At 46.0% G+C, this 27,705-nt stretch overlaps 15 non-coding genes across 15 annotated transcripts; 5 read left to right on the top strand and 10 right to left on the bottom strand.

Moving 5' to 3' along the window:
• On the bottom strand, nucleotides 1-72 carry trnaq-cug (transfer RNA glutamine (anticodon CUG)). Its single transcript has one exon. It is a non-coding gene; the product is annotated as a tRNA-Gln (tRNA).
• A 263-nt stretch (nucleotides 73-335) lies between these two features.
• trnae-cuc (transfer RNA glutamic acid (anticodon CUC)) lies at nucleotides 336-407 on the top strand. The gene has a single exon. It is a non-coding gene; the product is annotated as a tRNA-Glu (tRNA).
• An 843-nt stretch (nucleotides 408-1,250) lies between these two features.
• Nucleotides 1,251-1,321, bottom strand: trnag-gcc (transfer RNA glycine (anticodon GCC)). The gene has a single exon. It is a non-coding gene; the product is annotated as a tRNA-Gly (tRNA).
• Nucleotides 1,322-3,808: 2,487 nt separating this feature from the next.
• Nucleotides 3,809-3,880, bottom strand: trnad-guc (transfer RNA aspartic acid (anticodon GUC)). The gene has a single exon. It is a non-coding gene; the product is annotated as a tRNA-Asp (tRNA).
• Nucleotides 3,881-6,235: 2,355 nt separating this feature from the next.
• On the bottom strand, nucleotides 6,236-6,307 carry trnad-guc (transfer RNA aspartic acid (anticodon GUC)). The gene has a single exon. It is a non-coding gene; the product is annotated as a tRNA-Asp (tRNA).
• A 201-nt stretch (nucleotides 6,308-6,508) lies between these two features.
• On the top strand, nucleotides 6,509-6,581 carry trnav-aac (transfer RNA valine (anticodon AAC)). Its single transcript has one exon. It is a non-coding gene; the product is annotated as a tRNA-Val (tRNA).
• Nucleotides 6,582-9,551: 2,970 nt separating this feature from the next.
• Nucleotides 9,552-9,623, bottom strand: trnad-guc (transfer RNA aspartic acid (anticodon GUC)). Its single transcript has one exon. It is a non-coding gene; the product is annotated as a tRNA-Asp (tRNA).
• Nucleotides 9,624-13,489: 3,866 nt separating this feature from the next.
• On the bottom strand, nucleotides 13,490-13,561 carry trnad-guc (transfer RNA aspartic acid (anticodon GUC)). The gene has a single exon. It is a non-coding gene; the product is annotated as a tRNA-Asp (tRNA).
• A 2,622-nt stretch (nucleotides 13,562-16,183) lies between these two features.
• Nucleotides 16,184-16,256, top strand: trnav-aac (transfer RNA valine (anticodon AAC)). The gene has a single exon. It is a non-coding gene; the product is annotated as a tRNA-Val (tRNA).
• Nucleotides 16,257-18,147: 1,891 nt separating this feature from the next.
• trnad-guc (transfer RNA aspartic acid (anticodon GUC)) lies at nucleotides 18,148-18,219 on the bottom strand. The gene has a single exon. It is a non-coding gene; the product is annotated as a tRNA-Asp (tRNA).
• Nucleotides 18,220-20,841: 2,622 nt separating this feature from the next.
• On the top strand, nucleotides 20,842-20,914 carry trnav-aac (transfer RNA valine (anticodon AAC)). Its single transcript has one exon. It is a non-coding gene; the product is annotated as a tRNA-Val (tRNA).
• A 2,401-nt stretch (nucleotides 20,915-23,315) lies between these two features.
• On the bottom strand, nucleotides 23,316-23,387 carry trnad-guc (transfer RNA aspartic acid (anticodon GUC)). The gene has a single exon. It is a non-coding gene; the product is annotated as a tRNA-Asp (tRNA).
• Nucleotides 23,388-23,588: 201 nt separating this feature from the next.
• Nucleotides 23,589-23,661, top strand: trnav-aac (transfer RNA valine (anticodon AAC)). The gene has a single exon. It is a non-coding gene; the product is annotated as a tRNA-Val (tRNA).
• Nucleotides 23,662-25,489: 1,828 nt separating this feature from the next.
• On the bottom strand, nucleotides 25,490-25,561 carry trnad-guc (transfer RNA aspartic acid (anticodon GUC)). The gene has a single exon. It is a non-coding gene; the product is annotated as a tRNA-Asp (tRNA).
• A 1,217-nt stretch (nucleotides 25,562-26,778) lies between these two features.
• trnad-guc (transfer RNA aspartic acid (anticodon GUC)) lies at nucleotides 26,779-26,850 on the bottom strand. The gene has a single exon. It is a non-coding gene; the product is annotated as a tRNA-Asp (tRNA).
• Between the last annotated feature and the right edge of the window lie 855 nt (nucleotides 26,851-27,705).

Below are 27,705 nucleotides of genomic sequence, written 5' to 3'. Positions count from 1 at the left end.
AGGTTCTACCGAGATTTGAACTCGGATCGCTGGATTCAGAGTCCAGAGTGCTAACCATTACACCATAGAACCTGCGTAAAGAGTAGAGAGAGAGGTGATTTTGATGTCTGGTCAAGGAAATGCTACGTTAAAGAGGCCAATTTTGGGATGGATTTGCCCCTCAGCATACACTATCTTTAATGTAAGTAGAGCTGACAAAAACTTGCCACTTTAACATCAAGAGGAACTGAAGAAAATGATTGAATAGTACGACTGCATGTGTGAAAAAGAAGTTGTTTAAAACCTTTTTGCAAATTGGTGTGAACAATTATCATTAATAACGTGCGATGCCTGCCTCCCTGATGGTCTAGTGGCTAGGATTCGGCGCTCTCACCGCCGCGGCCCGGGTTCGATTCCCGGTCAGGGAATCCTGAATTGACAGAAGCTCCCTGCTTTATTTAAACAAGGGACAGGGTGTTGTTTGCTTGATTGACAATCATGTCAGTTGTCTGAACCCTTTTAATCTCTTGAGGGACAGTAAACCCCATCACTAGCATATTCCAATTGCATCACCACGACCATTAGCAGCTTGCTGTGGAGGGTGAGTGACTCCCTGATGGTCTAGTGGCTAGGATTCGTCTCACCCCCGGGTTTGAGTCTCGGTTAGGGGATACCTGAGGTGTTATTTGCTTGATTTACAATCACGTCATTTGTCCCCGTTGTCGTGGCTCCCTGCTGGTGGATGAAACAAAGTTCCCACATTTGGACCTTCCCGTTGTTAACTCTTGTCCCATTATACAGCTTGTCTCCTTATCCTTGTAGGACATGGCTATCATTTAAGAGAAACTGTCCAGCCGCACTGCCTGTCACCTCTTAAGATGTGTCTGGATGTGTGTTCAGCAACTGCAGCCTGTGACATAACATTCTAGAACAGTGATGCATTAGAGCCACGAGGACTGTGGATGGAACCTCTCCACAGAATCTTTTGCAAGTCTGTGAAACCAGTGGGATGGGCCACGACCTTCAGAACATGAAACTGACGCACAACTTACTGCAACGATAAGGCACGAAATGCAGCTACGCGTCATTGGTGAAATGGAGAAGCGTTAATGAACATGAAGAGAGGTGAGTGCTTAAACTTTCAACAATATCCTGCAGCCACATGGTCCTTTTATGTATCCATTTCACAACCCTGATCCAGGCAAAAAGCCATTAGCATTGCACTCTGGTAGTTGTACAATGCCTGAGTTCAAAGACTATTAAAGACTTGTTGCATTGGCCGGGAATCGGACCCGGGTCTCCCGCGTGGCAGGCGAGAATTCTACCACTGAACCACCAATGCTCCCATGCCCACAGGAGTGGGAAGGCGGACAGCCACTGGCCGCCACCGCAGTTGACTGATCAATGAACATGCGGTTAATAAGTCCAAAACAAGATACAGCGGGATATTTTGGATTGCACGATAGCATGGCATACTATTTTTTTCCTCTATTTGTTTGGGGGTGTTTTCTGTTTGTGGTTGTTGTTGTTGTTGTTGTTGTTGCTTTACCTCATTGTGGAATTCTGGAGCCATGCATTGCAAGAGCTTCTTCGTCCTCTTCTTTTTGGGGATCTGGATCTCAAGGTCCTCCAGCCGTGTCCTCATGTAGGTATCTGCCTTCTCCCACTCCTGCTCCTTTCCTGCAGAGTCTGCCTGAGGCTTTCTGTGGCCTGAGGGAGGGATGACTTTTCCTCCTTTCACTCACTGTGATCACTATCCAACTGCTGCTCAGTCTTCTTCAGCGCAACTGTGAGGGCCTTGATTTCCCACTTGTGGTCGGTGAGCAGAGCCATAAAGGACTTTCTCTTCCACTAGCTGAGCTTGTAGGAAGCCTGGGATCCTTCCAGGGTCCTCTTTGCAGCCTTCTTTTTTCTGCTTAACCTAAGCTGCAGCTTCACAGTTGTAACCCTTTCAAACACCAGCTAACTCCCCAACTCTCTGCTTTTGAGCGTACATTTTGAAGGGCCTCTTTCTCTCCCTTCATCTCCTCCAGCTTAACTCGCAGGTCCTTTGTACTGGATGTCTGCTGCTTGAGATCTTTCTGAGCAAGCTCCAGATTGCTCTCCAACTCCAACTCCTTGTTGGTTTTAGGGACTGCAAGGAACTTTCTCTCAGCAAGTAGCTCCAGCTTCTTTGCCTTTAAACTTGGGTCACACTACATATAGATTGCCAAGATTCTAAAAACTGATGACAGGTCATGTTCCATTCTTTCATCATGGATTCTATGCTTTCTGTGGCCTGAGGGAGGGATGACTTTTCCTCCTTCCACTCTCTGTGATCACTATCCAACTGCTGCTCAGTCTTCTTCAGCGCAACCGTGAGGGCGTTGATTTCCCATCTGTGCTCGGTGAGCAGAGCCACAAAGGACTTTCTCTTCCACTAGCTGAGCTTGTAGGAAGCCTGTGATCCTTCCAGGGTCCTCTTTGCAGCCTTCTTTTTTCTGCTTAACCTAAGCTGCAGCTTCACAGTTGTAACCCTTTCAAACACCAGCTCACTCCCCAACTCTCTGCTTTTGAGCGTACATTTTGAAGGGCCTCTTTCTCTCCCTTCATCTCCTCCAGCTTAACTCGCAGGTCCTTTGTACTGGATGTCTGCTGCTTGAGATCTTTCTGAGCAAGCTCCAGATTGCTCTCCAACTCCAACTCCTTGTTGGTTTTAGGGACTGCAAGGAACTTTCTCTCAGCAAGTAGCTCCAGCTTCTTTGCCTTTAAACTTGGGTCACACTACATATAGATTGCCAAGATTCTAAAAACTGATGACAGGTCATGTTCCATTCTTTCATCATGGATTCTATGCTTTCTGTGGCCTGAGGGAGGGATGACTTTTCCTCCTTCCACTCTCTGTGATCACTATCCAACTGCTGCTCAGTCTTCTTCAGCGCAACCGTGACGGCGTTGATTTCCCATCTGTGCTCGGTGAGCAGAGCCACAAAGGACTTTCTCTTCCACTAGCTGAGCTTGTAGGAAGCCTGTGATCCTTCCAGGGTCCTCTTTGCAGCCTTCTTTTTTCTGCTTAACCTAAGCTGCAGCTTCACAGTTGTAACCCTTTCAAACACCAGCTCACTCCCCAACTCTCTGCTTTTGAGCGTACATTTTGAAGGGCCTCTTTCTCTCCCTTCATCTCCTCCAGCTTAACTCGCAGGTCCTTTGTACTGGATGTCTGCTGCTTGAGATCTTTCTGAGCAAGCTCCAGATTGCTCTCCAACTCCAACTCCTTGTTGGTTTTAGGGACTGCAAGGAACTTTCTCTCAGCAAGTAGCTCCAGCTTCTTTGCCTTTAAACTTGGGTCACACTACATATAGATTCCCAAGATTCTAAAAACTGATGACAGGTCATGTTCCATTCTTTCATCATGGATTCTATTCTTTCCATCTTTTTCCATTTTGTCTGTGATCTTATTGTTGCTTATTGCAAAAAAAAAAAAAAAGACTTATAGACTGACGATATAGGCCACATGTGTCCTGTTGTGCCATGGCACGAAACTCGCCCACCCCAAGCTGCACTTTGAGATGTGTTGGTTGTGTTCAGGAGTTATCCAAAGTGCTCTTAACCAAGTGGCTAAAAACATATGCAGTCGGGGTCAGCAGTTCTCCATCACTGCTGAATGCAGACTGAGGCAGGTTTTCTTTCCCCTCCTGAGTCATCGAAGGTTTTCCAGAGTTTCCTTGAGACCAAACAGAAGTCCTGCAAAATGCAGAGAAGGTTGAGCTTTGGCATGAAGCTAACATTCATGATACTGCTATGTAACTTTTGTCCTTCCAACTGAATAAGCAACAGCTGGTAGAAAATTCTCCCCGTCGGGGAATCGAACCCCGGTCTTCCGCGTGACAGGCGGAGATACTGTCCACTATACTAACGAGGAACGGTGACATAGAAAATTTGGCCCGTCCTTCCGAAGGTCGGGGCACTTCTAGTTACTACGTAGAGGTATTCACTGAAAAATGTAAGTGTATTATAGACTTTTGAGGATAGACTAAACTATAGACTTTTGAGGAGGACTTTTGAGGACTCAAGGTCCTCCAGCCGTGTCCTCATGTAGGTATCTGCCTTCTCCCACTCCTGCTCCTTTCCTGCAGAGTCTGCCTGAGGTTTTCTGTGGCCTGAGGGAGGGATGACTTTTCGTCCTTCCACTCACTGTTATCACTATCCAACTGCTGCTCAGTCTTCTTCAGCGCAACCGTGAGGGCGTTGATTTCCCATCTGTGCTCGGTGAGCAGAGCCACAAAGGACTTTCTCTTCCACTAGCTGAGCTTGTAGGAAGCCTGGGATCCTTCCAGGGTCCTCTTTGCAGCCTTCTTTTTTCTGCTTAACCTAAGCTGCAGCGTCACAGTTGTAACCCTTTCAAACACCAGCTAACTCCCCAACTCTCTGCTTTTGAGCGTACATTTTGAAGGGCCTCTTTCTCTCCCTTCATCTCCTCCAGCTTAACTCGCAGGTCCTTTGTACTGGATGTCTGCTGCTTGAGATCTTTCTGAGCAAGCTCCAGATTGCTCTCCAACTCCAACTCCTTGTTGGTTTTAGGGACTGCAAGGAACTTTCTCTCAGCAAGTAGCTCCAGCTTCTTTGCCTTTAAACTTGGGTCACACTACATATAGATTCCCAAGATTCTAAAAACTGATGACAGGTCATGTTCCATTCTTTCATCATGGATTCTATGCTTTCTGTGGCCTGAGGGAGGGATGACTTTTCCTCCTTCCACTCTCTGTGATCACTATCCAACTGCTGCTCAGTCTTCTTCAGCGCAACCGTGAGGGCGTTGATTTCCCATCTGTGCTCGGTGAGCAGAGCCACAAAGGACTTTCTCTTCCACTAGCTGAGCTTGTAGGAAGCCTGTGATCCTTCCAGGGTCCTCTTTGCAGCCTTCTTTTTTCTGCTTAACCTAAGCTGCAGCTTCACAGTTGTAACCCTTTCAAACACCAGCTCACTCCCCAACTCTCTGCTTTTGAGCGTACATTTTGAAGGGCCTCTTTCTCTCCCTTCATCTCCTCCAGCTTAACTCGCAGGTCCTTTGTACTGGATGTCTGCTGCTTGAGATCTTTCTGAGCAAGCTCCAGATTGCTCTCCAACTCCAACTCCTTGTTGGTTTTAGGGACTGCAAGGAACTTTCTCTCAGCAAGTAGCTCCAGCTTCTTTGCCTTTAAACTTGGGTCACACTACATATAGATTGCCAAGATTCTAAAAACTGATGACAGGTCATGTTCCATTCTTTCATCATGGATTCTATGCTTTCTGTGGCCTGAGGGAGGGATGACTTTTCGTCCTTCCACTCACTGTTATCACTATCCAACTGCTGCTCAGTCTTCTTCAGCGCAACCGTGAGGGCGTTGATTTCCCATCTGTGCTCGGTGAGCAGAGCCACAAAGGACTTTCTCTTCCACTAGCTGAGCTTGTAGGAAGCCTGTGATCCTTCCAGGGTCCTCTTTGCAGCCTTCTTTTTTCTGCTTAACCTAAGCTGCAGCTTCACAGTTGTAACCCTTTCAAACACCAGCTCACTCCCCAACTCTCTGCTTTTGAGCGTACATTTTGAAGGGCCTCTTTCTCTCCCTTCATCTCCTCCAGCTTAACTCGCAGGTCCTTTGTACTGGATGTCTGCTGCTTGAGATCTTTCTGAGCAAGCTCCAGATTGCTCTCCAACTCCAACTCCTTGTTGGTTTTAGGGACTGCAAGGAACTTTCTCTCAGCAAGTAGCTCCAGCTTCTTTGCCTTTAAACTTGGGTCACACTACATATAGATTCCCAAGATTCTAAAAACTGATGACAGGTCATGTTCCATTCTTTCATCATGGATTCTATTCTTTCCATCTTTTTCCATTTTGTCTGTGATCTTATTGTTGCTTATTGCAAAAAAAAAAAAAAAGACTTATAGGCTGACGATATAGGCCACGTGTTCTGTTGTGCCATGGCACGAAACTCGGCCACCCCAAGCTGCACTTTGAGATGTGTTGGTTGTGTTCAGGAGTTATCCAAAGTGCTCTTAACCAAGTGGCTAAAAACATATGCAGTCGGGGTCAGCAGTTCTCTATCACTGCTGAATGCAGACTGAGGCAGGTTTTCTTTCCCCTCCTGAGTCATCGAAGGTTTTCCAGAGTTTCCTTGAGACCAAACAGAAGTCCTGCAAAATGCAGAGAAGGTTAAGCTTTGGCATGAAGCTAACATTCATGATACTGCTATGTAACTTTTGTCCTTCCAACTGAATAAGCAACAGCTGGTAGAAAATTCTCCCCGTCGGGGAATCGAACCCCGGTCTTCCGCGTGACAGGCGGAGATACTGTCCACTATACTAACGAGGAACGGTGACATAGAAAATTTGGCCCGTCCTTCCGAAGGTCGGGGCACTTCTAGTTACTACGTAGAGGTATTCACTGAAAAATGAAAGTGTATTATAGACTTACTGTTAAAAATCCACGACAAAGCAGCTGTAGCTGTAACGTTTGTAGAAAGCTATGACTGGCGGGTTTCGGGCCGAACGTGCACCAAAGATGTTTTCATCGGTTCCCGTAGTGTAGTGGTCATCACGTTCGCCTAACAAGCGAAAGGGCTCCGGTTAGAAACCGGGCGGAAACAGTTTCCTTTGTGTTTCCTCCGCAAAATCAAACATTGCGGAATTGTGTGCACTCAACACAATGCCTATGAAACGATAGTAGTCAAATATGACAGCTGCATTTACGCTGACACATGCAGGTAGGGCACTCCCTTTGGTTATCGTAGTGTAGTGGTTGTCACGTTCACCTCACACACGAAAGGTCCCCGGTTCTAAACCGGGCGGAAACACATTTCTGTATCGTCTAAGTGGTTCTTCTTTTTGCCAAAACTTCAGTGTATAACTTCACCCGGAAACACAAATGTGGGAGGAATATCATTTATAATGGAAAAATACACAATATAATAAGATATGGTGTTGAAAATGGTTAGCGGTTCCAAACCAGAATCCAAATAGGTCGCCTTGGCCATATAACTCATTTGCGAGAGACTAATCGAGAGAGGTCTTCAGGAATTTGTTTGGATTTAGCAAGTTTAAATTATTTTCGCATGTCAGCTACTATTTGACCTGACACAGTCTCATGCTGTCCAGAGATGATGACAAATTTATGTAACACCCCGGAAGTGGCTGCCCAAAGGAGTGGGAAGGCGGACAGCCACTGGCCGCCACCGCAGTTGACTGATCAATGAACATGCGGTTAATAAGTTCAAAACAAGATACAGCGGGATATTGTGGATTGCACGATAGCATGGCATACTATTTTTTTCCTCTATTTGTTTGGGGGTGTTTTCTGTTTGTTGTTGTTGTTGTTGTTGTTGTTGTTGTTGTTGTTGCTTTACCTCATTGTGGAATTCTGGAGCCATGCATTGCAAGAGGTTCTTCGTCCTCTTCTTTTTGGGGATCTGGATCTCAAGGATTCTATGCTCTCTGTGGCCTGAGGGAGGGATGACTTTTCCTCCTTCCACTCTCTGTGATCACTATCCAACTGCTGCTCAGTCTTCTTCAGCGCAACCGTGAGGGCGTTGATTTCCAATCTGTGCTCGGTGAGCAGAGCCACAAAGGACTTTCTCTTCCACTAGCTGAGCTTGTAGGAAGCCTGGGATCCTTCCAGGGTCCTCTTTGCAGCCTTCTTTTTTCTGCTTAACCTAAGCTGCAGCGTCACAGTTGTAACCCTTTCAAACACCAGCTAACTCCCCAACTCTCTGCTTTTGAGCGTACATTTTGAAGGGCCTCTTTCTCTCCCTTCATCTCCTCCAGCTTAACTCGCAGGTCCTTTGTACTGGATGTCTGCTGCTTGAGATCTTTCTGAGCAAGCTCCAGATTGCTCTCCAACTCCAACTCCTTGTTGGTTTTAGGGACTGCAAGGAACTTTCTCTCAGCAAGTAGCTCCAGCTTCTTTGCCTTTAAACTTGGGTCACACTACATATAGATTGCCAAGATTCTAAAAACTGATGACAGGTCATGTTCCATTCTTTCATCATGGATTCTATGCTTTCTGTGGCCTGAGGGAGGGATGACTTTTCGTCCTTCCACTCACTGTTATCACTATCCAACTGCTGCTCAGTCTTCTTCAGCGCAACCGTGAGGGCGTTGATTTCCCATCTGTGCTCGGTGAGCAGAGCCACAAAGGACTTTCTCTTCCACTAGCTGAGCTTGTAGGAAGCCTGTGATCCTTCCAGGGTCCTCTTTGCAGCCTTCTTTTTTCTGCTTAACCTAAGCTGCAGCTTCACAGTTGTAACCCTTTCAAACACCAGCTCACTCCCCAACTCTCTGCTTTTGAGCGTACATTTTGAAGGGCCTCTTTCTCTCCCTTCATCTCCTCCAGCTTAACTCGCAGGTCCTTTGTACTGGATGTCTGCTGCTTGAGATCTTTCTGAGCAAGCTCCAGATTGCTCTCCAACTCCAACTCCTTGTTGGTTTTAGGGACTGCAAGGAACTTTCTCTCAGCAAGTAGCTCCAGCTTCTTTGCCTTTAAACTTGGGTCACACTACATATAGATTGCCAAGATTCTAAAAACTGATGACAGGTCATGTTCCATTCTTTCATCATGGATTCTATGCTTTCTGTGGCCTGAGGGAGGGATGACTTTTCGTCCTTCCACTCACTGTTATCACTATCCAACTGCTGCTCAGTCTTCTTCAGCGCAACCGTGAGGGCGTTGATTTCCCATCTGTGCTCGGTGAGCAGAGCCACAAAGGACTTTCTCTTCCACTAGCTGAGCTTGTAGGAAGCCTGTGATCCTTCCAGGGTCCTCTTTGCAGCCTTCTTTTTTCTGCTTAACCTAAGCTGCAGCTTCACAGTTGTAACCCTTTCAAACACCAGCTCACTCCCCAACTCTCTGCTTTTGAGCGTACATTTTGAAGGGCCTCTTTCTCTCCCTTCATCTCCTCCAGCTTAACTCGCAGGTCCTTTGTACTGGATGTCTGCTGCTTGAGATCTTTCTGAGCAAGCTCCAGATTGCTCTCCAACTCCAACTCCTTGTTGGTTTTAGGGACTGCAAGGAACCTTCTCTCAGCAAGTAGCTCCAGCTTCTTTGCCTTTAAACTTGGGTCACACTACATATAGATTCCCAAGATTCTAAAAACTGATGACAGGTCATGTTCCATTCTTTCATCATGGATTCTATTCTTTCCATCTTTTTCCATTTTGTCTGTGATCTTATCGTTGCTTATTGCAAAAAAAAAAAAAAAGACTTATAGACTGACAATATAGGCCACATGTGTCCTGTTGTGCCATGGCACGAAACTCGGCCACCCCAAGCTGCACTTTGAGATGTGTTGGTTGTGTTCAGGAGTTATCCAAAGTGCTCTTAACCAAGTGGCTAAAAACATATGCAGTCAGGGTCAGCAGTTCTCTATCACTGCTGAATGCAGACTGAGGCAGGTTTTCTTTCCCCTCCTGAGTCATCGAAGGTTTTCCAGAGTTTCCTTGAGACCAAACAGAAGTCCTGCAAAATTCAGAGAAGGTTAAGCTTTGGCATGAAGCTAACATTCATGATACTGCTATGTAACTTTTGTCCTTCCAACTGAATAAGCAACAGCTGGTAGAAAATTCTCCCCGTCAGGGAATCGAACCCCGGTCTTCCGCATGACAGGCGGAGATACTGTCCACTATACTAACGAGGAACGGTGACATAGAAAATTTGGCCCGTCCTTCCGAAGGTCGGGGCACTTCTAGTTACTACGTAGAGGTTTTCACTGAAAAATGTAAGTGTATTATAGACTTTTGAGGATAGACTAAACTATAGACTTTTGAGGAGGACTTTTGAGGACTCAAGGTCCTCCAGCCGTGTCCTCATGTAGGTATCTGCCTTCTCCCACTCCTGCTCCTTTCCTGCAGAGTCTGCCTGAGGTTTTCTGTGGCCTGAGGGAGGGATGACTTTTCGTCCTTCCACTCACTGGGCCTCATTCATGAAACGTGAGCAGAACGAATTTGTGTGTAAACCGTTCGCAGACGGAAATTTACGTGCATCTCCGCATTCATCAATATTTTAGTAGCTCCGATCTTTTCGTAGCTACTAACAAAATCTACACATGCTGCTGACCACACGTAGTGCTTGTGTAAATTTAAGAACGCATATAAATAATGCTCGTCACTGTTGGAAATTACAATTTTAATTCATAATGCGTTCTGTTATGTACACAATACGCAGATGCCTTTGAAACATGTGATATAAACATGGCAAACGATTAAAAATATAACATATTTAGTTAAATTAGTTGGCAATTGGCGGGATTAAGATTCAGATTAAACTCATAATTGTGAATTATCTATGTAAATTGACGCATCCTGCCTGCAGTTCTCAGAGGTATCATTAAATTAATGCCAGAGTATATCCAATTTCCATACGACGCACAACGGCTGACAGAAGTAATGCAGGGGTTCAGTGCAGTTGCAAACATGCCAGGTGTTATCGGTGCCATAGACTGCACACACGTACGCATCAAGGCTCCATCCGGTGATGCATTTGCTTACATTAACCGGAAAAACTTTCATTCCGTGAATGTGCAACTGATCTGTGACGCAAAGTGTGTGTTGTTAAACGTTGTGGCACGGTGGCACGGTGGGACGCATGACGCATTCATCCTGCGTAATTGCGCAGTTGGCACGCGTTTGGAGGATGGAGCTGTGAGAGACGGCTGGCTCATTGGTAAGAATATAGCCTGCATAATCACATGTGTGTGTTATATATGGACTTACCTTTCTATATCCATAGGGGATAGGGGTTACCCACTGACGCCGTGGCTTATGACCCCACTGGCCAGCCCGCAGACACCACAGGAGCATACAATGAGGCGCACGCGGCTACTCGGGCCGTTGTAGAGCGCACCAACGGGGTATTTGGACTCTGAGCGTCCTCCTCCTGTGGCAGATGTACTTTTTTTGTGTGCGCTAATGCGTTTCTTTGCGTCAAGTTTAATGTCAAACCATTTACGTTTAACCTCGGACGTAGTTCTTTGCACTACAGAAACCACATTTACTGCGTCCGTCACCTCCCTCCACGCTTTCGCTTTGCCTGTCCCTGTCACACCACTACTAACAGATGAAAATAACATTTTTTTTTGGACTCCACTTCTCCCAAAATAACTTCAATCTCCGCTTCGGAAAAATTCTTTTTTCTTTCTCGTTCTTTTTTTCTTTGTGCCATGACTGACAGGTTGACAGGATGCCTCTACACACCTCCTTATATGGTGGTCATTAGCAATTCATGGGCGGGGTTCATGCTAATTGCTGATTATCGGGAGCGCGCTGCCACCTTACGATGGATTGGCATTCATGATCATACACACGTGTTTACGATCAGATCTGAGTTTCCCGCGGCGTTCATGAATCCGGAGTAGGTTTTTAGTAGCGTAGGCTTTTATGTGCAAATCTACGCACACATCTACTAACGTTTCATGAATGAGGCCCACTGTTATCACTATCCAACTGCTGCTCAGTCTTCTTCAGCGCAACCGTGAGGGCGTTGATTTCCCATCTGTGCTCGGTGAGCAGAGCCACAAAGGACTTTCTCTTCCACTAGCTGAGCTTGTAGGAAGCCTGGGATCCTTCAAGGGTCCTCTTTGCAGCCTTCTTTTTTCTGCTTAACCTAAGCTGCAGCGTCACAGTTGTAACCCTTTCAAACACCAGCTAACTCCCCAACTCTCTGCTTTTGAGCGTACATTTTGAAGGGCCTCTTTCTCTCCCTTCATCTCCTCCAGCTTAACTCGCAGGTCCTTTGTACTGGATGTCTGCTGCTTGAGATCTTTCTGAGCAAGCTCCAGATTGCTCTCCAACTCCTTGTTGGTTTTAGGGACTGCAAGGAACTTTCTCTCAGCAAGTAGCTCCAGCTTCTTTGCCTTTAAACTTGGGTCACACTACATATAGATTCCCAAGATTCTAAAAACTGATGACAGGTCATGTTCCATTCTTTCATCATGGATTCTATGCTTTCTGTGGCCTGAGGGAGGGATGACTTTTCCTCCTTCCACTCTCTGTGATCACTATCCAACTGCTGCTCAGTCTTCTTCAGCGCAACCGTGAGGGCGTTGATTTCCCATCTGTGCTCGGTGAGCAGAGCCACAAAGGACTTTCTCTTCCACTAGCTGAGCTTGTAGGAAGCCTGTGATCCTTCCAGGGTCCTCTTTGAAGCCTTCTTTTTTCTGCTTAACCTAAGCTGCAGCTTCACAGTTGTAACCCTTTCAAACACCAGCTCACTCCCCAACTCTCTGCTTTTGAGCGTACATTTTGAAGGGCCTCTTTCTCTCCCTTCATCTCCTCCAGCTTAACTCGCAGGTCCTTTGTACTGGATGTCTGCTGCTTGAGATCTTTCTGAGCAAGCTCCAGATTGCTCTCCAACTCCAACTCCTTGTTGGTTTTAGGGACTGCAAGGAACTTTCTCTCAGCAAGTAGCTCCAGCTTCTTTGCCTTTAAACTTGGGTCACACTACATATAGATTCCCAAGATTCTAAAAACTGATGACAGGTCATGTTCCATTCTGTCATCATGGATTCTATGCTTTCTGTGGCCTGAGGGAGGGATGACTTTTCCTCCTTCCACTCTCTGTGATCACTATCCAACTGCTGCTCAGTCTTCTTCAGCGCAACCGTGAGGGCGTTGATTTCCCATCTGTGCTCGGTGAGCAGAGCCACAAAGGACTTTCTCTTCCACTAGCTGAGCTTGTAGGAAGCCTGTGATCCTTCTAGGGTCCTCTTTGCAGCCTTCTTTTTTCTGCTTAACCTAAGCTGCAGCTTCACAGTTGTAACCCTTTCAAACACCAGCTCACTCCCCAACTCTCTGCTTTTGAGCGTACATTTTGAAGGGCCTCTTTCTCTCCCTTCATCTCCTCCAGCTTAACTCGCAGGTCCTTTGTACTGGATGTCTGCTGCTTGAGATCTTTCTGAGCAAGCTCCAGATTGCTCTCCAACTCCAACTCCTTGTTGGTTTTAGGGACTGCAAGGAACTTTCTCTCAGCAAGTAGCTCCAGCTTCTTTGCCTTTAAACTTGGGTCACACTACATATAGATTCCCAAGATTCTAAAAACTGATGACAGGTCATGTTCCATTCTTTCATCATGGATTCTATTCTTTCCATCTTTTTCCATTTTGTCTGTGATCTTATTGTTGCTTATTGCAAAAAAAAAAAAAAAGACTTATAGACTGACGATATAGGCCACATGTGTCCTGTTGTGCCATGGCACGAAACTCGGCCACCCCAAGCTGCACTTTGAGATGTGTTGGTTGTGTTTAGGAGTTATCCAAAGTGCTCTTAACCAAGTGGCTAAAAACATATGCAGTCAGGGTCAGCAGTTCTCTATCACTGCTGAATGCAGACTGAGGCAGGTTTTCTTTCCCCTCCTGAGTCATCGAAGGTTTTCCAGAGTTTCCTTGAGACCAAACAGAAGTCCTGCAAAATTCAGAGAAGGTTAAGCTTTGGCATGAAGCTAACATTCATGATACTGCTATGTAACTTTTGTCCTTCCAACTGAATAAGCAACAGCTGGTAGAAAATTCTCCCCGTCGGGGAATCGAACCCCGGTCTTCCGCGTGACAGGCGGAGATACTGTCCACTATACTAACGAGGAACGGTGACATAGAAAATTTGGCCCGTCCTTCCGAAGGTCGGGGCACTTCTAGTTACTACGTAGAGGTTTTCACTGAAAAATGTAAGTGTATTATAGACTTTTGAGGATAGACTAAACTATAGACTTTTGAGGAGGACTTTTGAGGACTCAAGGTCCTCCAGCCGTGTCCTCATGTAGGTATCTGCCTTCTCCCACTCCTGCTCCTTTCCTGCAGAGTCTGCCTGAGGTTTTCTGTGGCCTGAGGGAGGGATGACTTTTCGTCCTTCCACTCACTGTTATCACTATCCAACTGCTGCTCAGTCTTCTTCAGCGCAACCGTGAGGGCGTTGATTTCCCATCTGTGCTCGGTGAGCAGAGCCACAAAGGACTTTCTCTTCCACTAGCTGAGCTTGTAGGAAGCCTGGGATCCTTCCAGGGTCCTCTTTGCAGCCTTCTTTTTTCTGCTTAACCTAAGCTGCAGCGTCACAGTTGTAACCCTTTCAAACACCAGCTAACTCCCCAACTCTCTGCTTTTGAGCGTACATTTTGAAGGGCCTCTTTCTCTCCCTTCATCTCCTCCAGCTTAACTCGCAGGTCCTTTGTACTGGATGTCTGCTGCTTGAGATCTTTCTGAGCAAGCTCCAGATTGCTCTCCAACTCCTTGTTGGTTTTAGGGACTGCAAGGAACTTTCTCTCAGCAAGTAGCTCCAGCTTCTTTGCCTTTAAACTTGGGTCACACTACATATAGATTCCCAAGATTCTAAAAACTGATGACAGGTCATGTTCCATTCTTTCATCATGGATTCTATGCTTTCTGTGGCCTGAGGGAGGGATGACTTTTCCTCCTTCCACTCTCTGTGATCACTATCCAACTGCTGCTCAGTCTTCTTCAGCGCAACCGTGAGGGCGTTGATTTCCCATCTGTGCTCGGTGAGCAGAGCCACAAAGGACTTTCTCTTCCACTAGCTGAGCTTGTAGGAAGCCTGTGATCTTTCCAGGGTCCTCTTTGAAGCCTTCTTTTTTCTGCTTAACCTAAGCTGCAGCTTCACAGTTGTAACCCTTTCAAACACCAGCTCACTCCCCAACTCTCTGCTTTTGAGCGTACATTTTGAAGGGCCTCTTTCTCTCCCTTCATCTCCTCCAGCTTAACTCGCAGGTCCTTTGTACTGGATGTCTGCTGCTTGAGATCTTTCTGAGCAAGCTCCAGATTGCTCTCCAACTCCAACTCCTTGTTGGTTTTAGGGACTGCAAGGAACTTTCTCTCAGCAAGTAGCTCCAGCTTCTTTGCCTTTAAACTTGGGTCACACTACATATAGATTCCCAAGATTCTAAAAACTGATGACAGGTCATGTTCCATTCTGTCATCATGGATTCTATGCTTTCTGTGGCCTGAGGGAGGGATGACTTTTCCTCCTTCCACTCTCTGTGATCACTATCCAACTGCTGCTCAGTCTTCTTCAGCGCAACCGTGAGGGCGTTGATTTCCCATCTGTGCTCGGTGAGCAGAGCCACAAAGGACTTTCTCTTCCACTAGCTGAGCTTGTAGGAAGCCTGTGATCCTTCTAGGGTCCTCTTTGCAGCCTTCTTTTTTCTGCTTAACCTAAGCTGCAGCTTCACAGTTGTAACCCTTTCAAACACCAGCTCACTCCCCAACTCTCTGCTTTTGAGCGTACATTTTGAAGGGCCTCTTTCTCTCCCTTCATCTCCTCCAGCTTAACTCGCAGGTCCTTTGTACTGGATGTCTGCTGCTTGAGATCTTTCTGAGCAAGCTCCAGATTGCTCTCCAACTCCAACTCCTTGTTGGTTTTAGGGACTGCAAGGAACTTTCTCTCAGCAAGTAGCTCCAGCTTCTTTGCCTTTAAACTTGGGTCACACTACATATAGATTCCCAAGATTCTAAAAACTGATGACAGGTCATGTTCCATTCTTTCATCATGGATTCTATTCTTTCCATCTTTTTCCATTTTGTCTGTGATCTTATTGTTGCTTATTGCAAAAAAAAAAAAAAAGACTTATAGGCTGACGATATAGGCCACGTGTTCTGTTGTGCCATGGCACGAAACTCGGCCACCCCAAGCTGCACTTTGAGATGTGTTGGTTGTGTTCAGGAGTTATCCAAAGTGCTCTTAACCAAGTGGCTAAAAACATATGCAGTCGGGGTCAGCAGTTCTCTATCACTGCTGAATGCAGACTGAGGCAGGTTTTCTTTCCCCTCCTGAGTCATCGAAGGTTTTCCAGAGTTTCCTTGAGACCAAACAGAAGTCCTGCAAAATTAAGAGAAGGTTAAGCTTTGGCATGAAGCTAACATTCATGATACTGCTATGTAACTTTTGTCCTTCCAACTGAATAAGCAACAGCTGGTAGAAAATTCTCCCCGACGGGGAATCGAACCCCGGTCTTCCGCATGACAGGCGGAGATACTGTCCACTATACTAACGAGGAACGGTGACATAGAAAATTTGGCCCGTCCTTCCGAAGGTCGGGGCACTTCTAGTTACTACGTAGAGGTATTCACTGAAAAATGTAAGTGTATTATAGACTTACTGTTAAAAATCCACGACAAAGCAGCTGTAGCTGTAACGTTTGTAGAAAGCTATGACTGGCGGGTTTCGGGCCGAACGTGCACCAAAGATGTTTTCATCGGTTCCCGTAGTGTAGTGGTCATCACGTTCGCCTAACAAGCGAAAGGGCCCCGGTTAGAAACCGGGCGGAAACAGTTTCCTTTGTGTTTCCTCCGCAAAATCAAACATTGCGGAATTGTGTGCACTCAACACAATGCCTATGAAACGATAGTAGTCAAATATGACAGCTGCATTTACCCTGACACATGCAGGTAGGGCACTCCCTTTGGTTATCGTATTGTAGTGGTTGTCACGTTCACCTCACACACGAAAGGTCCCCGGTTCTAAACCGGGCGGAAACACATTTCTGTATCGTCTAAGTGCTTCTTCTTTTTGCCAAAACTTCAGTGTATAACTTCACCCGGAAACACAAATGTGGGAGGAATATCATTTATAATGGAAAAATACACAATATAATAAGATATGGTGTTGAAAATGGTTAGCGGTTCCAAACCAGAATCCAAATAGGTCGCCTTGGCCATATAACTCATTTGCGAGAGACTAATCGAGAGAGGTCTTCAGGAATTTGTTCGGATTTAGCAAGTTTAAATTATTTTCGCATGTCAGCTACTATTTGACCTGACACAGTCTCATGCTGTTCAGAGATGATGACAAATTTATGTAACACCCCGGAAGTGGCTGCCCAAAGGAGTGGGAAGGCGGACAGCCACCGGCCGCCACCGCAGTTGACTGATCAATGAACATGCGGTTAATAAGTTCAAAACAAGATACATCGGGATATTGTGGATTGCACGATAGCATGGCATACTATTTTTTTCCTCTATTTGTTTGGGGGTGTTTTCTGTTTGTTGTTGTTGTTGTTGTTGTTGTTGTTGCTTTACCTCATTGTGGAATTCTGGAGCCATGCATTGCAAGAGCTTCTTCGTCCTCTTCTTTTTGGGGATCTGGATCTCAAGGTCCTCCAGCCGTGTCCTCATGTAGGTATCTGCCTTCTCCCACTCCTGCTCCTTTCCTGCAGAGTCTGCCTGAGGTTTTCTGTGGCCTGAGGGAGGGATGACTTTTCGTCCTTCCACTCACTGTTATCACTATCCAACTGCTGCTCAGTCTTCTTCAGCGCAACCGTGAGGGCGTTGATTTCCCATCTGTGCTCGGTGAGCAGAGCCACAAAGGACTTTCTCTTCCACTAGCTGAGCTTGTAGGAAGCCTGGGATCCTTCCAGGGTCCTCTTTGCAGCCTTCTTTTTTCTGCTTAACCTAAGCTGCAGCGTCACAGTTGTAACCCTTTCAAACACCAGCTAACTCCCCAACTCTCTGCTTTTGAGCGTACATTTTGAAGGGCCTCTTTCTCTCCCTTCATCTCCTCCAGCTTAACTCGCAGGTCCTTTGTACTGGATGTCTGCTGCTTGAGATCTTTCTGAGCAAGCTCCAGATTGCTCTCCAACTCCAACTCCTTGTTGGTTTTAGGGACTGCAAGGAACTTTCTCTCAGCAAGTAGCTCCAGCTTCTTTGCCTTTAAACTTGGGTCACACTACATATAGATTCCCAAGATTCTAAAAACTGATGACAGGTCATGTTCCATTCTTTCATCATGGATTCTATTCTTTCCATCTTTTTCCATTTTGTCTGTGATCTTATTGTTGCTTATTGCAAAAAAAAAAAAAAAGACTTATAGACTGACGATATAGGCCACATGTGTCCTGTTGTGCCATGGCACGAAACTCGGCCACCCCAAGCTGCACTTTGAGATGTGTTGGTTGTGTTCAGGAGTTATCCAAAGTGCTCTTAACCAAGTGGCTAAAAACATATGCAGTCAGGGTCAGCAGTTCTCTATCACTGCTGAATGCAGACTGAGGCAGGTTTTCTTTCCCCTCCTGAGTCATCGAAGGTTTTCCAGAGTTTCCTTGAGACCAAACAGAAGTCCTGCAAAATTCAGAGAAGGTTAAGCTTTGGCATGAAGCTAACATTCATGATACTGCTATGTAACTTTTGTCCTTCCAACTGAATAAGCAACAGCTGGTAGAAAATTCTCCCCGTCGGGGAATCGAACCCCGGTCTTCCGCGTGACAGGCGGAGATACTGTCCACTATACTAACGAGGAACGGTGACATAGAAAATTTGGCCCGTCCTTCCGAAGGTCGGGGCACTTCTAGTTACTACGTAGAGGTTTTCACTGAAAAATGTAAGTGTATTATAGACTTTTGAGGATAGACTAAACTATAGACTTTTGAGGAGGACTTTTGAGGACTCAAGGTCCTCCAGCCGTGTCCTCATGTAGGTATCTGCCTTCTCCCACTCCTGCTCCTTTCCTGCAGAGTCTGCCTGAGGTTTTCTGTGGCCTGAGGGAGGGATGACTTTTCGTCCTTCCACTCACTGTTATCACTATCCAACTGCTGCTCAGTCTTCTTCAGCGCAACCGTGAGGGCGTTGATTTCCCATCTGTGCTCGGTGAGCAGAGCCACAAAGGACTTTCTCTTCCACTAGCTGAGCTTGTAGGAAGCCTGGGATCCTTCCAGGGTCCTCTTTGCAGCCTTCTTTTTTCTGCTTAACCTAAGCTGCAGCGTCACAGTTGTAACCCTTTCAAACACCAGCTAACTCCCCAACTCTCTGCTTTTGAGCGTACATTTTGAAGGGCCTCTTTCTCTCCCTTCATCTCCTCCAGCTTAACTCGCAGGTCCTTTGTACTGGATGTCTGCTGCTTGAGATCTTTCTGAGCAAGCTCCAGATTGCTCTCCAACTCCTTGTTGGTTTTAGGGACTGCAAGGAACTTTCTCTCAGCAAGTAGCTCCAGCTTCTTTGCCTTTAAACTTGGGTCACACTACATATAGATTCCCAAGATTCTAAAAACTGATGACAGGTCATGTTCCATTCTTTCATCATGGATTCTATGCTTTCTGTGGCCTGAGGGAGGGATGACTTTTCCTCCTTCCACTCTCTGTGATCACTATCCAACTGCTGCTCAGTCTTCTTCAGCGCAACCGTGAGGGCGTTGATTTCCCATCTGTGCTCGGTGAGCAGAGCCACAAAGGACTTTCTCTTCCACTAGCTGAGCTTGTAGGAAGCCTGTGATCCTTCCAGGGTCCTCTTTGAAGCCTTCTTTTTTCTGCTTAACCTAAGCTGCAGCTTCACAGTTGTAACCCTTTCAAACACCAGCTCACTCCCCAACTCTCTGCTTTTGAGCGTACATTTTGAAGGGCCTCTTTCTCTCCCTTCATCTCCTCCAGCTTAACTCGCAGGTCCTTTGTACTGGATGTCTGCTGCTTGAGATCTTTCTGAGCAAGCTCCAGATTGCTCTCCAACTCCAACTCCTTGTTGGTTTTAGGGACTGCAAGGAACTTTCTCTCAGCAAGTAGCTCCAGCTTCTTTGCCTTTAAACTTGGGTCACACTACATATAGATTCCCAAGATTCTAAAAACTGATGACAGGTCATGTTCCATTCTGTCATCATGGATTCTATGCTTTCTGTGGCCTGAGGGAGGGATGACTTTTCCTCCTTCCACTCTCTGTGATCACTATCCAACTGCTGCTCAGTCTTCTTCAGCGCAACCGTGAGGGCGTTGATTTCCCATCTGTGCTCGGTGAGCAGAGCCACAAAGGACTTTCTCTTCCACTAGCTGAGCTTGTAGGAAGCCTGTGATCCTTCTAGGGTCCTCTTTGCAGCCTTCTTTTTTCTGCTTAACCTAAGCTGCAGCTTCACAGTTGTAACCCTTTCAAACACCAGCTCACTCCCCAACTCTCTGCTTTTGAGCGTACATTTTGAAGGGCCTCTTTCTCTCCCTTCATCTCCTCCAGCTTAACTCGCAGGTCCTTTGTACTGGATGTCTGCTGCTTGAGATCTTTCTGAGCAAGCTCCAGATTGCTCTCCAACTCCAACTCCTTGTTGGTTTTAGGGACTGCAAGGAACTTTCTCTCAGCAAGTAGCTCCAGCTTCTTTGCCTTTAAACTTGGGTCACACTACATATAGATTCCCAAGATTCTAAAAACTGATGACAGGTCATGTTCCATTCTTTCATCATGGATTCTATTCTTTCCATCTTTTTCCATTTTGTCTATGATCTTATTGTTGCTTATTGCAAAAAAAAAAAAAAAGACTTATAGGCTGACGATATAGGCCACGTGTTCTGTTGTGCCATGGCACGAAACTCGGCCACCCCAAGCTGCACTTTGAGATGTGTTGGTTGTGTTCAGGAGTTATCCAAAGTGCTCTTAACCAAGTGGCTAAAAACATATGCAGTCGGGGTCAGCAGTTCTCTATCACTGCTGAATGCAGACTGAGGCAGGTTTTCTTTCCCCTCCTGAGTCATCGAAGGTTTTCCAGAGTTTCCTTGAGACCAAACAGAAGTCCTGCAAAATTAAGAGAAGGTTAAGCTTTGGCATGAAGCTAACATTCATGATACTGCTATGTAACTTTTGTCCTTCCAACTGAATAAGCAACAGCTGGTAGAAAATTCTCCCCGACGGGGAATCGAACCCCGGTCTTCCGCATGACAGGCGGAGATACTGTCCACTATACTAACGAGGAACGGTGACATAGAAAATTTGGCCCGTCCTTCCGAAGGTCGGGGCACTTCTAGTTACTACGTAGAGGTATTCACTGAAAAATGTAAGTGTATCATAGACTTACTGTTAAAAATCCACGACAAAGCAGCCGTAGCTGTAACGTTTGTAGAAAGCTATGACTGGCGGGTTTCGGGCCGAACGTGCACCAAAGATGTTTTCATCGGTTCCCGTAGTGTAGTGGTCATCACGTTCGCCTAACAAGCGAAAGGGCTCCGGTTAGAAACCGGGCGGAAACAGTTTCATTTGTGTTTCCTCCGCAAAATCAAACATTGCGGAATTGTGTGCACTCAACACAATGCCTATGAAACGATAGTAGTCAAATATGACAGCTGCATTTACGCTGACACATGCAGGTAGGGCACTCCCTTTGGTTATCGTAGTGTAGTGGTTGTCACGTTCACCTCACACACGAAAGGTCCCCGTTTCTAAACCAGGCGGAAACACATTTCTGTATCGTCTAAGTGGTTCTTCTTTTTGCCAAAACTTCAGTGTATAACTTCACCCGGAAACACAAATGTGGGAGGAATATCATTTATAATGGAAAAATACACAATATAATAAGATATGGTGTTGAAAATGGTTAGCGGTTCCAAACCAGAATCCAAATAGGTCGCCTTGGCCATATAACTCATTTGCGAGAGACTAATCGAGAGAGGTCTTCAGGAATTTGTTCGGATTTAGCAAGTTTAAATTATTTTCGCATGTCAGCTACTATTTGACCTGACACAGTCTCATGCTGTCCAGAGATGATGACAAATTTATGTAACACCCCGGAAGTGGCTGCCCAAAGGAGTGGGAAGGCGGACAGCCACCGGCCGCCACCGCAGTTGACTGATCAATGAACATGCGGTTAATAAGTTCAAAACAAGATACAGCGGGATATTGTGGATTGCACGATAGCATGGCATACTATTTTTTTCCTCTATTTGTTTGGGGGTGTTTTCTGTTTTCTGTTTGTTGTTGTTGTTGTTGTTGTTGTTGTTGTTGCTTTACCTCATTGTGGAATTCTGGAGCCATGCATTGCAAGAGCTTCTTCGTCCTCTTCTTTTTGGGGATCTGGATCTCAAGGATTCTATGCTCTCTGTGGCCTGAGGGAGGGATGACTTTTCCTCCTTCCACTCTCTGTGATCACTATCCAACTGCTGCTCAGTCTTCTTCAGCGCAACCGTGAGGGCGTTGATTTCCCATCTGTGCTCGGTGAGCAGAGCCACAAAGGACTTTCTCTTCCACTAGCTGAGCTTGTAGGAAGCCTGTGATCCTTCCAGGGTCCTCTTTGCAGCCTTCTTTTTTCTGCTTAACCTAAGCTGCAGCTTCACAGTTGTAACCCTTTCAAACACCAGCTCACTCCCCAACTCTCTGCTTTTGAGCGTACATTTTGAAGGGCCTCTTTCTCTCCCTTCATCTCCTCCAGCTTAACTCGCAGGTCCTTTGTACTGGATGTCTGCTGCTTGAGATCTTTCTGAGCAAGCTCCAGATTGCTCTCCAACTCCAACTCCTTGTTGGTTTTAGGGACTGCAAGGAACTTTCTCTCAGCAAGTAGCTCCAGCTTCTTTGCCTTTAAACTTGGGTCACACTACATATAGATTGCCAAGATTCTAAAAACTGATGACAGGTCATGTTCCATTCTTTCATCATGGATTCTATGCTTTCTGTGGCCTGAGGGAGGGATGACTTTTCGTCCTTCCACTCACTGTTATCACTATCCAACTGCTGCTCAGTCTTCTTCAGCGCAACCGTGAGGGCGTTGATTTCCCATCTGTGCTCGGTGAGCAGAGCCACAAAGGACTTTCTCTTCCACTAGCTGAGCTTGTAGGAAGCCTGTGATCCTTCCAGGGTCCTCTTTGCAGCCTTCTTTTTTCTGCTTAACCTAAGCTGCAGCTTCACAGTTGTAACCCTTTCAAACACCAGCTCACTCCCCAACTCTCTGCTTTTGAGCGTACATTTTGAAGGGCCTCTTTCTCTCCCTTCATCTCCTCCAGCTTAACTCGCAGGTCCTTTGTACTGGATGTCTGCTGCTTGAGATCTTTCTGAGCAAGCTCCAGATTGCTCTCCAACTCCAACTCCTTGTTGGTTTTAGGGACTGCAAGGAACTTTCTCTCAGCAAGTAGCTCCAGCTTCTTTGCCTTTAAACTTGGGTCACACTACATATAGATTCCCAAGATTCTAAAAACTGATGACAGGTCATGTTCCATTCTTTCATCATGGATTCTATTCTTTCCATCTTTTTCCATTTTGTCTGTGATCTTATTGTTGCTTATTGCAAAAAAAAAAAAAAAGACTTATAGGCTGACGATATAGGCCACGTGTTCTGTTGTGCCATGGCACGAAACTCGGCCACCCCAAGCTGCACTTTGAGATGTGTTGGTTGTGTTCAGGAGTTATCCAAAGTGCTCTTAACCAAGTGGCTAAAAACATATGCAGTCGGGGTCAGCAGTTCTCTATCACTGCTGAATGCAGACTGAGGCAGGTTTTCTTTCCCCTCCTGAGTCATCGAAGGTTTTCCAGAGTTTCCTTGAGACCAAACAGAAGTCCTGCAAAATGCAGAGAAGGTTAAGCTTTGGCATGAAGCTAACATTCATGATACTGCTATGTAACTTTTGTCCTTCCAACTGAATAAGCAACAGCTGGTAGAAAATTCTCCCCGTCGGGGAATCGAACCCCGGTCTTCCGCGTGACAGGCGGAGATACTGTCCACTATACTAACGAGGAACAGTGACATAGAAAATTTGGCCCGTCCTTCCGAAGGTCGGGGCACTTCTAGTTACTACGTAGAGGTATTCACTGAAAAATGAAAGTGTATTATAGACTTACTGTTAAAAATCCACGACAAAGCAGCTGTAGCTGTAACGTTTGTAGAAAGCTATGACTGGCGGGTTTCGGGCCGAACGTGCACCAAAGATGTTTTCATCGGTTCCCGTAGTGTAGTGGTCATCACGTTCGCCTAACAAGCGAAAGGGCTCCGGTTAGAAACCGGGCGGAAACAGTTTCCTTTGTGTTTCCTCCGCAAAATCAAACATTGCGGAATTGTGTGCACTCAACACAATGCCTATGAAACGATAGCAGTCAAATATGACAGCTGCATTTACGCTGACACATGCAGGTAGGGCACTCCCTTTGGTTATCGTAGTGTAGTGGTTGTCACGTTCACCTCACACACGAAAGGTCCCCGGTTCTAAACCGGGCGGAAACACATTTCTGTATCGTCTAAGTGCTTCTTCTTTTTGCCAAAACTTCAGTGTATAACTTCACCCGGAAACACAAATGTGGGAGGAATATCATTTATAATGGAAAAATACACAATATAATAAGATATGGTGTTGAAAATGGTTAGCGGTTCCAAACCAGAATCCAAATAGGTCGCCTTGGCCATATAACTCATTTGCGAGAGACTAATCGAGAGAGGTCTTCAGGAATTTGTTCGGATTTAGCAAGTTTAAATTATTTTCGCATGTCAGCTACTATTTGACCTGACACAGTCTCATGCTGTCCAGAGATGATGACAAATTTATGTAACACCCTGGAAGTGGCTGCCCAAAGGAGTGGGAAGGCGGACAGCCACCGGCCGCCACCGCAGTTGACTGATCAATGAACATGCGGTTAATAAGTTCAAAACAAGATACAGCGGGATATTGTGGATTGCACGATAGCATGGCATACTATTTTTTTCCTCTATTTGTTTGGGGGTGTTTTCTGTTTGTTGTTGTTGTTGTTGTTGTTGTTGTTGTTGCTTTACCTCATTGTGGAATTCTGGAGCCATGCATTGCAAGAGCTTCTTCGTCCTCTTCTTTTTGGGGATCTGGATCTCAAGGATTCTATGCTCTCTGTGGCCTGAGGGAGGGATGACTTTTCCTCCTTCCACTCTCTGTGATCACTATCCAACTGCTGCTCAGTCTTCTTCAGCGCAACCGTGAGGGCGTTGATTTCCAATCTGTGCTCGGTGAGCAGAGCCACAAAGGACTTTCTCTTCCACTAGCTGAGCTTGTAGGAAGCCTGTGATCCTTCCAGGGTCCTCTTTGCAGCCTTCTTTTTTCTGCTTAACCTAAGCTGCAGCTTCACAGTTGTAACCCTTTCAAACACCAGCTCACTCCCCAACTCTCTGCTTTTGAGCGTACATTTTGAAGGGCCTCTTTCTCTCCCTTCATCTCCTCCAGCTTAACTCGCAGGTCCTTTGTACTGGATGTCTGCTGCTTGAGATCTTTCTGAGCAAGCTCCAGATTGCTCTCCAACTCCAACTCCTTGTTGGTTTTAGGGACTGCAAGGAACTTTCTCTCAGCAAGTAGCTCCAGCTTCTTTGCCTTTAAACTTGGGTCACACTACATATAGATTCCCAAGATTCTAAAAACTGATGACAGGTCATGTTCCATTCTTTCATCATGGATTCTATTCTTTCCATCTTTTTCCATTTTGTCTGTGATCTTATTGTTGCTTATTGCAAAAAAAAAAAAAAAGACTTATAGACTGACGATATAGGCCACATGTGTCCTGTTGTGCCATGGCACGAAACTCGGCCACCCCAAGCTGCACTTTGAGATGTGTTGGTTGTGTTCAGGAGTTATCCAAAGTGCTCTTAACCAAGTGGCTAAAAACATATGCAGTCAGGGTCAGCAGTTCTCTATCACTGCTGAATGCAGACTGAGGCAGGTTTTCTTTCCCCTCCTGAGTCATCGAAGGTTTTCCAGAGTTTCCTTGAGACCAAACAGAAGTCCTGCAAAATTCAGAGAAGGTTAAGCTTTGGCATGAAGCTAACATTCATGATACTGCTATGTAACTTTTGTCCTTCCAACTGAATAAGCAACAGCTGGTAGAAAATTCTCCCCGTCGGGGAATCGAACCCCGGTCTTCCGCGGGACAGGCGGAGATACTGTCCACTATACTAACGAGGAACGGTGACATAGAAAATTTGGCCCGTCCTTCCGAAGGTCGGGGCACTTCTAGTTACTACGTAGAGGTATTCACTGAAAAATGTAAGTGTATTATAGACTTTTGAGGATAGACTAAACTATAGACTTTTGAGGAGGACTTTTGAGGACTCAAGGTCCTCCAGCCGTGTCCTCATGTAGGTATCTGCCTTCTCCCACTCCTGCTCCTTTCCTGCAGAGTCTGCCTGAGGTTTTCTGTGGCCTGAGGGAGGGATGACTTTTCGTCCTTCCACTCACTGTTATCACTATCCAACTGCTGCTCAGTCTTCTTCAGCGCAACCGTGAGGGCGTTGATTTCCCATCTGTGCTCGGTGAGCAGAGCCACAAAGGACTTTCTCTTCCACTAGCTGAGCTTGTAGGAAGCCTGGGATCCTTCCAGGGTCCTCTTTGCAGCCTTCTTTTTTCTGCTTAACCTAAGCTGCAGCGTCACAGTTGTAACCCTTTCAAACACCAGCTCACTCCCCAACTCTCTGCTTTTGAGCGTACATTTTGAAGGGCCTCTTTCTCTCCCTTCATCTCCTCCAGCTTAACTCGCAGGTCCTTTGTACTGGATGTCTGCTGCTTGAGATCTTTCTGAGCAAGCTCCAGATTGCTCTCCAACTCCAACTCCTTGTTGGTTTTAGGGACTGCAAGGAACTTTCTCTCAGCAAGTAGCTCCAGCTTCTTTGCCTTTAAACTTGGGTCACACTACATATAGATTCCCAAGATTCTAAAAACTGATGACAGGTCATGTTCCATTCTTTCATCATGGATTCTATTCTTTCCATCTTTTTCCATTTTGTCTGTGATCTTATTGTTGCTTATTGCAAAAAAAAAAAAAGACTTATAGGCTGACGATATAGGCCACGTGTTCTGTTGTGCCATGGCACGAAACTCGGCCACCCCAAGCTGCACTTTGAGATGTGTTGGTTGTGTTCAGGAGTTATCCAAAGTGCTCTTAACCAAGTGGCTAAAAACATATGCAGTCAGGGTCAGCAGTTCTCTATCACTGCTGAATGCAGACTGAGGCAGGTTTTCTTTCCCCTCCTGAGTCATCGAAGGTTTTCCAGAGTTTCCTTGAGACCAAACAGAAGTCCTGCAAAATTCAGAGAAGGTTAAGCTTTGGCATGAAGCTAACATTCATGATACTGCTATGTAACTTTTGTCCTTCCAACTGAATAAGCAACAGCTGGTAGAAAATTCTCCCCGTCGGGGAATCGAACCCCGGTCTTCCGCGTGACAGGCGGAGATACTGTCCACTATACTAACGAGGAACGGTGACATAGAAAATTTGGCCCGTCCTTCCGAAGGTCGGGGCACTTCTAGTTACTACGTAGAGGTATTCACTGAAAAATGTAAGTGTATTATAGACTTTTGAGGATAGACTAAACTATAGACTTTTGAGGAGGACTTTTGAGGACTCAAGGTCCTCCAGCCGTGTCCTCATGTAGGTATCTGCCTTCTCCCACTCCTGCTCCTTTCCTGCAGAGTCTGCCTGAGGTTTTCTGTGGCCTGAGGGAGGGATGACTTTTCGTCCTTCCACTCACTGTTATCACTATCCAACTGCTGCTCAGTCTTCTTCAGCGCAACCGTGAGGGCGTTGATTTCCCATCTGTGCTCGGTGAGCAGAGCCACAAAGGACTTTCTCTTCCACTAGCTGAGCTTGTAGGAAGCCTGGGATCCTTCCAGGGTCCTCTTTGCAGCCTTCTTTTTTCTGCTTAACCTAAGCTGCAGCGTCACAGTTGTAACCCTTTCAAACACCAGCTAACTCCCCAACTCTCTGCTTTTGAGCGTACATTTTGAAGGGCCTCTTTCTCTCCCTTCATCTCCTCCAGCTTAACTCGCAGGTCCTTTGTACTGGATGTCTGCTGCTTGAGATCTTTCTGAGCAAGCTCCAGATTGCTCTCCAACTCCAACTCCTTGTTGGTTTTAGGGACTGCAAGGAACTTTCTCTCAGCAAGTAGCTCCAGCTTCTTTGCCTTTAAACTTGGGTCACACTACATATAGATTCCCAAGATTCTAAAAACTGATGACAGGTCATGTTCCATTCTTTCATCATGGATTCTATGCTTTCTGTGGCCTGAGGGAGGGATGACTTTTCCTCCTTCCACTCTCTGTGATCACTATCC

This window comes from Centropristis striata, chromosome 5 (genome assembly GCF_030273125.1).
Source record: "Centropristis striata isolate RG_2023a ecotype Rhode Island chromosome 5, C.striata_1.0, whole genome shotgun sequence".
NCBI lineage: Eukaryota > Metazoa > Chordata > Actinopteri > Perciformes > Serranidae > Centropristis > Centropristis striata.
Note: the sequence above shows the minus strand (reverse complement) of the source record. Positions and strands in the feature narration are given on the sequence as shown.